The sequence below is a fragment of the Gossypium hirsutum genome, chromosome D08 (genome assembly GCF_007990345.1).
Source record: "Gossypium hirsutum isolate 1008001.06 chromosome D08, Gossypium_hirsutum_v2.1, whole genome shotgun sequence".
NCBI classification, from domain to species: domain Eukaryota; kingdom Viridiplantae; phylum Streptophyta; class Magnoliopsida; order Malvales; family Malvaceae; genus Gossypium; species Gossypium hirsutum.
In genome coordinates, this window is record NC_053444.1 from 36,756,782 (window position 1) to 36,766,605 (window position 9,824).

General features: G+C 36.1%; 1 pseudogene; it reads left to right on the top strand.

The window, feature by feature from the left end:
- Positions 1-421: 421 nt before the first annotated feature.
- LOC107917848 (protein HLB1-like) lies at positions 422-2,799 on the top strand (annotated as a pseudogene).
- Positions 2,800-9,824: the final 7,025 nt, after the last annotated feature.

Below are 9,824 nucleotides of genomic sequence, written 5' to 3' on the forward strand. Positions count from 1 at the left end.
AAATATGAAATAATGAACACAAGAATTTAGAGTGGTTCTGTATTAATTGCCTACTCCACTACTTTAGCTTTCCACAACTAAGAATTTTCTCAAATTCACTAATTTGATAAATCTTTGAGGAGAAGGTTTAACCTTACAACTCCCTTAAGATTTCTATCCAAATCTTAATATACAAACCTTTTCAAAAGAGCAAACAAAGAAACAATCTTTACAAGATTAATATGTTTGCCAATTAAGCACTAAGATAAAGAAAACACTTGAGTTGATAGAAAACATTAAATGCTCACAAGTGTATATAATAAAAATATGAAGAATTGAAGCACTGATAAGATTACTTTTTGATATTTTTACTCTCTCCTGTTGTTGAACCTTTGGAAGCTGGTATTTATAGTCCCAAATTGATTTCCAACGTTGTGGTTGTTGTGGAATTGAATAGAGTTGAAGATGTAAAAACTAATGCATTAATGTCATGTGCAACAATAAGGGTCTGTTTGATAGGGGAAAATATTTTCCGGAATTGATTTTCCACATTTTTCGGTGTTTGTTTGCTGGAAAATATTTTCCTCATGTAAAACCAATTACAAACACGGGAAAAAGAAGCCTTTAGTTTTGGAAAATGTCTTACCGTTTCTAATTCGGTAAGACATTTTCAGGAAAATTTTCCTTTCCCTTTCCCTTCCCCTTCCCCTTCCCCTTCCCCTTCCCCTTCCCCTATCCTTGACACCTGATCTTCTACTTGCCATCAGCCAACACCGATTCTTAACACCAGACACCGACGTTCATCAAGCCTGAGAATTCTGCCCTGAATCAGGAACCCCGGAAGAGCTTTCTAAGGTGGAAATGGCTCATCAGAGTTTTCGGGATAACCGTTTCCATAAAAAACATAGTTCTGATCTTCTCATGAGAATTCAGGTTAATCTGGGTGCTGAAATTGGGATTTGGGGTTTTTTGTTAATTAGTTGTTCATGTAATTTGTTTTCCAATTTTGGAAGAATTGGTTCTCTGTTGTTGGGATTTCCATATAGTTCTCTCTCTGTCATCAACAGGTATTTTTTCTGTTAATTTTCACTTATTTGATTTCTAAATCGAGTCTAGTTCTTGCGTTTTTCTTGCTAGATGGTAGATCGGGTCTGATTCTATTTTTTCTTGATTTTTAGATCAGTTCATCTGTTTCTAAAACAGAACTTGAAGACATGAGATCGAGTCTGGTTCTATTTTGGACCACAAAGTTTTGGTTAGATTTAATATCACTTTTAGGCTATATAGGTGGCATAATTATTGGCAAATGAAAACTTTCGACATAAATTTACAAGAAAGATAATGATATACCTCTTTTTCTCCTTAATTTAAAGTTTCAGGGTTATGCAATTTGACTTCTCAGTTTGTGGATATCTTCTAATTTGACGTTTTAAACTTTACAGGTTTACAGCAGTGCCTTGAAGCTTGTTCGTTCAATGGTCAGTATTGATCTTTGAACTTTATATTTGAGGTTTATTCTCTTCTAAATTGATTGAACATTCCGTAAGCATTGTTGAGTCTGTTGGCAATGAGAACAATATCTTGCTCTGTTTCCTGGTTAATTAGCATTTTCCTGGATTTTTTAAGATTATTATTGGAGTAATATATTTTAGTGTAATCCATGCATTTCATATTTCTTTCTGTCAGTGCATCAGTGCTGTTTTAAACTGCCAATTATCGGTTCACTATATTTTCTATTATTTTCTGGCAATATTTTTGACAGTTACATTTACCCCATCTCAAAGAGGGAAATATGACTGCACCACCAGTAGAAAACGCAATTGCTCTGCATCGTGATTAGAAGAGAACAGAGTTCTTTTTGAATCATGAAGCACTTCAACAGGTAAAAAGCTGATTGGTTTTTGGTTTTTCGTTGTCTATTGCAAATAAATATCAAGTTCAATTTTCTCTTTTTTCCTGGAACAATGGATTCATTTCTTCAAGCAAATTTTGATATTTAATGTCTGAACTTAAATGGAATGAATCATAGAGTATGAACAAAAATATATTTGTTGTAGATCACTATCATAATAAATTCCAGGATGTTATGCATGCAAGGCAAAATCAATGTAAACTGCTATGCAGAGTCGGTTCAGTATACTACTGGTTTATGTTGGTTTATCCTCGTGACTTTCATTTTCTTCCTCTATGTCCTTTTCTGTTTTCCAATTGAGCAGGTCATCAAAGCCGAGCAGAAACAAGTTTCTCGAAGCCTCTCTGGCACAATTGCAGAAGTAACAAATGAAGAAAACTCAGCTATCAGAGTTGAGATTCCAGATATTGTGTCTGTATCATCATGTGCTGATCTGACTCTACCACCAGGTGCAGGCCTCTGCATTGATACTACCCATGGTCCAATTTTTCTGGTAAGTATCATGCTTTTATTAAAGGAACGATATCTTTCACACTTTCAGAAAACTTGACAACTATGCTATTTAGCAATATACGAATAGCAATCCAACTTTAGTGAGTATTGTCTGTTCTTCCTTTCAGATTGCTGACTCATGGGAATCTCTAAACGGATGGCTTGATGCTATCCGCTTAGTTTACACAATTTATGCAAGAGGTAAGACCGATGTTCTCGCCAGTATCATTACAAGCTAATTATTGTGTTGAGCTTACATTTTGTCCAAGTCCTTTATATCTGTCTTCGATTTTGGTCTTGTATATCATCAAATATTTTGGAATAATGTAAGGTTGAGCTAACTTTTATGTCAAATTATTCATTTGGCATTTAGATGATAATATATTTCTTCTGCTGCTTATAAGGCATTTCCATTCTATCTTCACTAAGACTTGAGAGTTTATTTTTCTTAAAAAGTAAATATATCTAGGCATCTACCATGTTGTAATTGCTGCGAGCTTTGTTTTTTATCCTCCATTGTTTTTGCTTTTTTGGGGAGGGGGTTAATCTGCTATGTTTCTGCTATTGATGGAGTCTTTGCTATAAACTCATCATGGTTAATCAATTCGGATAATTGAAACAATTTCATCTATTGAAAGGTTTGGAAATTTACTTAATCAATCCAGAATTCGAGATGAATAAGAAATCTATATCCAAGCCTACTTGCTTCTCTAAAATAAATTACAATTATTTGTACATACTAACTAATATTTTCTCAAAAGTAACATATATTTTTGGCTAAAATAAATTACAATTATTCAATACTTGTTTTTTAACACAATTACAAATAATTTATTTGATATTAGTTTTTTTTTCAATTTATAACGATCAATATTGTAGCTTAATAATTGAGTATTATTATAAATAAATCATTGCAATATATGTAAAAACAATTTAAAATATAAAAATTTATTAATATATATTAATATATGTAAAAACAACTTTTCCGGAAAAATATTTTCAGGAAATTTGTCAAACAGCAGAAAATATTTTACACAGATTCAATCAAACACCAGAAAATATTTTCCAGTAAATCATTTTATAGAAAAGTAAAATATTTTCCATAAATCATTTTACGGAAAACATTTTACTGCCAATCAAACAGACCCTAAGTATTGATATCTTTTGATGGATATTGATACTTATGACATTTAATGTTCAATTGAGTGACCATTGGCCCCTTTTCACATCGATACTAGGAGAATTTTATTGATACTTGATTAAAGATATCAATACTTTTTTATGGGTATTGATACTCAAGTAATTTCTTGTTTAATTTTCAAAACATCCAACCTTAAAACGATATCGATACCAGGGGAGGGTATCGATAAATTTTTGGTAGGTATCAATACTTAACATTTTTGCTCAATTTTTCCTCGAAGTTAGAATGCCAATTTTGTATCAATACCAAAAAAGATATCGATAAAAATATGATGATATCGATACTTAATGATAAGTCTCGATACTTTTTACTTTTGCTCAAAAAATCCTTAAAGTCTGAATAGTAATTTTGTATCGATTTAGGCATGGGTATCTATAAAAATGTCTAGATATCGATACTTAATGATAAGTCTCGATATGTTTGATTTTTGCTCAATATTTTTGAACTTCGAAGCTTAAAACGGTATCGATACGTTTATAAAGTATCAATACTTTTTGTTAGGGACCAATTTTTTACTTGTTTTAAAATGTTTGAAAGGTTTTTGAACTTGTCCAAAATATTTTCTAAGTGTTCAAAGTAATTTTTAAAGTGTTTGAAGATAGATTAGAGTTTAGAAAGATTTTGAAATAGATTTTTACTTTAAACTTCATTAAGTCTTTATTCAAAAAAATTATCTTTATTATATAAAAAAATTTTATCTAATAAAGCTTAGCTTAACAAATTTTTAATTCAACCGATTCTAAAATTAAAATAAAATCTTAATTGATATTACATCTTAAAATAAAATTACAAATTTTTGAGATAAAATGACCTGCTATTATTAAAAGCAATAAGTGGTAAAACAACCCATGGTTTTCGTCCAAACTCGCCTAAGTCAGCCTTAACTCAAGTGAGGATTCCTTAAGAACTCCTCCAAGGCACCAAATTGAAGAGCGGAAGCGATTTATGCCAAAAGAAGAACAACAAAGAACAACAGAAAGAACGCTCGTAAAGTGTTTGAGTAAATGCTCTCTATTCTCTTATTCACAAAGAATAATGAAACAATGAATGGATTCAGTACAACTGAGGGGGAGGCTCTCTATTTATAGTTGAGCTCTCCCAAAACCGACGGTCGAGATACATTTACATCGACGGATAAGATTAACCATATCCCTTTATTTTAGGGATTTACAAGATATGCCATATCAAATCAAATCTAATCTTTCACAAGATATGATTCCCTTTATCTTCTAAGATTAGTTACCATATTAGCCTAAGTTGCCATCTTTTCATTATCGGGCCAACCAGGCTTCAACCTGACAGGCTTCTCCAATAGCTCTTTCAATCGGGCCAGTTCTCGTGGGCCAAATGATCCCCATCTGAGCAATAGACCTCTATTGGATGCATTTGGTGCAATGGTCATGGGCTTTGAACTGCGGCCCGTGACATTCTCCCCCACCCATTCTCACAACGTCCTCGTTGCGACTTCCGAATGGCACTGACTTGATTCGCCTCGGTCTCGTCTCGACGCCTTAGCTTTTCTCTTCCTTCGGGACTTTTGCTTCGGCTTACGTCGTTTCTTCACTCGAACTGTCCTACTCGTTTGTACATCTCGATGACAAGAAGTTATGTCACTCTCTTGTCCACATTCTAACTTGACTCGAACAGAATCCTCTTGATTCACCACACTTGGCTTCGCTTTGCCCACAGTCTCTCGGCCTCTTTGCTCAAGAACTTCGAAAGGGCCCCTACGTTCTTGCCAAGTCAACAAGTTAGAATGCAAAACACTATCACAGTGTTTGGAATGTACCTTTGCATTTACTCTGGTTAACTGTCCCACATGTGTCACTTCTTTTTCCTTGAAGTCCGATGCACCACCCACCTCTCCCATAGGTGGAAGCCTTGTCGATGACTTGACCAATTCTGACTCTTCACTCAACTTGAGCCTCATTGGTCCCAGCTTCACTGTTTTCATCGCAACTTTTTTCCTCTAAGTTCGATGACAAACTCGCCTCTTCCTTGGGTGGAAGCCCCTCTGATGACTCACCAAGCTCAGACGTTGTATTTCTTTTGACTCCGACTTGTTTTGGACAGTTCTGCAACTCATGCGGACCACGGCACAAGAAGCACTTTACTCGCTTCTTTTCGCTCCTCTTTGCCCTCTTGACTTCGGCTTTTTCCTTGCTCGAACCAAACTTCTTGGGCTACTTGTCTGCTCTATATTTCCCCTCGATGATAGACTTTCTCGGACATTTTTGCAACCTATGCAGACCATGACACAAGAAGCACTCCACTGGCTTCTTCTCGCTTTCGGCCTCCTTGGCTTCGACACCCCTTGCGCTTGAACCAAGTACCAAGGCCTTACCCACCGGCTTCTCCTTAAGCGCGGATTTCTTTGGACATTTCTTCAACATGTGTGGACCATCGCAAAGAAAGCATTTCAGCTTGTCCCTTTTCCTCTTGGGTTTCTTCTTCCCAACTTGTGGTTTCCCATTACCACCATTGTCGCTGTTGCCATTGCCATCAACAATATCTTCCTTGTGATCCATTTCACATACGCCCCTTTCCTCGGACTTGGAAGACCCAAGCTTGTCTTTCCTTAGACCAAGCTTGACCACGGACTCAACTACCGTCATGGCTTCCGACAGCTTTTGGACACCTCTTTGTTCCACGTCCTATCTGACCCACGACTTCAATCCATTCTAAAAAGCAAGCAATGCCTTTCTTTCGGTCACCTTTGAAACTTGGAGCATGAGTTCCTTGAACTCTTGAATATACTCCCCCACTGTGCCCTGTTACATTATCCCTTGCAACTTTGCCCGAGCTTCTTCCTCAGTAAATTCCGGGTAAAACTGACCCTTCAACTTGCATTGGAACTCTTGCCACGTCCCAATCTCTCATTGCCTTTTATCTGTGGTCCTGCCTCGCCACCATAAAAGTGAAATGTCAGTAAGAAACATTGAAGCAGTGTTTACCTTATCAGCATCATCCACGATGCCTTTGGCATGGAAGTAGTGTTCCATACTCCACAAGAAATTGTCCACATTGCATGCAGACCTTGTCCCACAAACTTTTTCGGCTTCGGGACATCCTCGTTACTGAGTGCTGCATTTGCCACTCCTTTCCCCACGGCTACTCGACACAAGGCTAACTCTTCCTCGAGCTCCTCTATCCTTGTGCTTAAAGCCCTCGTCGTGGCCATTGTTTCCTCCTTCAAAGCCATCATCATGGCCTCGAGAGCATCATTCCTCTCTGTTAGCTTCTTCTTTTGGGAATCTAGCAACTCTTACACGCTATCCATTTGGGAAGTAAGACACATGGTCAAACAGTCCCTGGACTGCTCTCTCAAGTCTTCAATGCTTTCCCCAAGCGCATTGTTTGACTCTTTTACATCCTCCATGGACTCCTCAAGTTTACCCATGCGTTCTTCAACAGCCGACAACATCTCCCTCAAAGATTTCCTCACCCACCTTTGTTCAAATTCATCTCTCGACATCCCAACGGTGCTTTTGAACCAACAACTCAGATATTACTTGGTTCAAACCTTGCTCGGATACCACTTGTCACGGGGCTAGAGTTTTCTCTTACGATCCGTGCGGCCTTAGGTGATCCGTTCGTCCAAACTTGCCTAAGTCAGCCTTAACTCAAGTGAGGATTCCTTAAGAAATCTTCCAAGGCACCAAATTGAAGAGCGGAAGCAATTTATGCCAAAAGAAGAACAACAAAGAACAACAGAAAGAACGCTCGCAAAGTGTTTGAGTAAATGCTCTCTATTCTCTTATTCACAAAGAATAATGAAACAATGAATGGAGTCAGTACAACTGAGGAGAAGGCTCTCTATTTATAGTTGAGCTCCCCAAAACCGACGGTCGAGATACATTTACATCGACGAACGAGATTAACCATATCCCTTTATTTTAGGGATTTACAAGATATGCCATATCAAATCTAATCTAATCTAATCTAATCTAATCCTTTACAAGATATGATTCCCTCTATCTTCTAAGATCAGTTACCATATTAGCCTAAGTTTCCATCTCTTCATTATCGGGCCAACCAAGCTTCAATTTGATAGGCTTCTCCAATAGCTCTTTCAATCGGGCCAGTTTTCGTGGGCCAAATGATCCCCATCTGAGCAATAGACCTCCATTGGATGCATTTGGTGCAATGGTCACGGGCTTTGAACTGCGGCCCGTGACAAAAGTACAAGGTCTAAAAAAATGAATAATGAATTGGAAAAACAAAAGCAGAAGATGAAGGGACATTTAATAGCATCACCGAAAAGAAAACTTTTCAACTATCTCTGAAAATGCATTGTCCATCGAAACCAGTTGAAGCAGCTTGTCCATAGCGCTAATTCACAGTATAGTCTAGTTCTGCACAAAGTAGGAATTCAACGATTAAGGGGAAATAGATCCCACCTCGCCTCCCGCAACACCTCTGCCTCAATCGACGCCGGACCATCCTCAATCCAGTAGACATCACGTTTTCGGAGAAAGCCTTCCCAAGAAAAAAGGTGAGCAACCCTGTTATCACCATGCTTAATATGTTAAAATTTGAAATGCTCAAAACCTACTACTATCTGTTTTGCGTCCCAAATGTACGTTTTTTCTATCGGATTTGTGATTTACGTCAATAACATCTCTATTCTTATCAAGAATCAATATGTACTCCTGTTTCTGAGGTTTAGATCTCGAATTTTTGTAATATTACTATTCGACGCTAATCTTACATTCGATTAATCATTCATTTATGGTTCTTGTCGAAATCTTCTATTAATCTTAATTGAATTTTGATACCCAATATTAACTCGTGCTTAAATATTGTTTGAAGAACCCATTTTAGATACGTCGAATTAAATTTGAATGTGAGGGATGTCGTTCGGTATCTTAGTGAAATGTGTGTTTTCTTTTACAAGCGAATCGATGCCCCTATTTTTTAGATTTTACAATTTTATCTAAATTTTGTTTTGTTTTGTTTAGTTTAGTCCTTAAACAGTCCCCGAATTTTTTAATGTTTATTTTATTCAATTGAGTCCCTGATAATATGAATAATACTAAAATCCATGACCTAATTGACTGAGTTAATGCTATATAAACATTTTGCATGAATTGTAAATAATACACATGTTTATTGCATTTGTATTTATGATTGTACGTACAACATGCCTTATGTTACCGTTAAACCGAACAATTAATAAGCATGACTTTTGCTATTGAGTTGATATGTTATAAGCATATTATTTGTTACTGTATTTAACTGTTATAAACATATTGATTGCTATCCTATTATTCTATTAAAAGTATAATTAAATGTTACCATGTTGATCTATTTTAGTTTTACATTGCATATAGTGGGACTATATGTATGAAGGACGTGTTAGTAGCTTGTCTGCACCGTTTAGTGGTTTACCCACATCATATTAGCAACTTTTATCCGCACCATTTAATGGTTTATCCACACCGTATTAGCAACTTTTATCTGCACCATTTAGAGGTTTATCCATATCATTTTGTGGCTTTTATGTGTACCGATTTGTGGTTTACCCACACTTTATTATTAGCACCTTTCATTTGCAAATATGTTGTGCATCCACAACCTACTAGCAGCTTGTATGCAAAAGAAAACTATTTTATCAAAAAACCCTGGTGGTTCATCCACCCTTTTTATTATTAGTGGTTTATCCACACTGTACTAGTAATTTATCTGCAACTTTAGTGGTTCATCCACACTATGGTGTAAAGGTAGAGGAGTTCTGAGGAACTCCTATTGTGGAGTTCTGGGGAACTCCTACTGTGGAGTGTAGCGGAGTTGGGTAAAACTTATTCTAATTAATTGAAATTGCATTGCATTTGTAAGACATATACATGGTTTTGAACATGGAGATATTATGTAGACGACTTGATCTGATTTATTGATATTATGTATTGCCAATTAAATTGTTATTTATACTATGAATTAATATTCTGTATGTTCTATCTACTATTTGTACTGGTTTTCTTGTGATTGAACTCACATTGAGCTTCATAGTTCACTCCCCTTTTAATTTTTATCTTTACAGATAACCCACCAGGTTAGGATGCGGACGCGGTATGCAGAGAGCTCGGAAACATTTTATTTTTATGAAAGTATTATTAGGCTTATTTTTATAATTCTTGTTATTTCATAAATGTATTGTTTTATTTATTTTATGGCATGGGACACATATTTAGGGTTTATTTAGCATGCATAACATTTAAACTTAAATTTAAAATATGATTT